We start from the raw sequence: 286 nt of genomic DNA, 5'->3' as shown, positions 1-286 counted from the left end.
AACCACGAAGCAACAAGGCCACTTCCGGTTTCGAATAAACCGACAGAAAAGACGAAAAAACAAAAAAACTCAAAGTCCCGCAGTTGCAAGAGTGAGCTAAAATGAAAGCATCAGGCCGGGAAAGTGTCAGCCTGAGGCCAGCGGGATACCTGACAGTCAGACAGCAGGTGAGGGAGTCTGGTATGTGACCGCCAGGTAGTCAGCTCGCCGTCTCGTTTCGGCTCTCGAAGGCTGGGCGAAGGGTCTGCATGCTATGGGCTCGGGGGGGGGGGGGGTCTTGGGGCAT

At 55.6% G+C, this 286-nt stretch overlaps 1 protein-coding gene across 2 annotated transcripts in view; it reads right to left on the bottom strand.

Annotated features, from left to right (window-relative positions):
- LOC119586944 overlaps positions 1 to 286 on the bottom strand; it is a 22062-nt gene that overhangs the window by 15085 nt on the left and 6691 nt on the right. The window lies entirely within an intron of this gene.

This window comes from Penaeus monodon, chromosome 22 (genome assembly GCF_015228065.2).
Source record: "Penaeus monodon isolate SGIC_2016 chromosome 22, NSTDA_Pmon_1, whole genome shotgun sequence".
In the NCBI taxonomy this organism is placed as follows: domain Eukaryota; kingdom Metazoa; phylum Arthropoda; class Malacostraca; order Decapoda; family Penaeidae; genus Penaeus; species Penaeus monodon.
The sequence above is the reverse complement of the archived record's forward strand: the minus strand, read 5'-3'. Positions and strand labels throughout refer to the sequence as shown.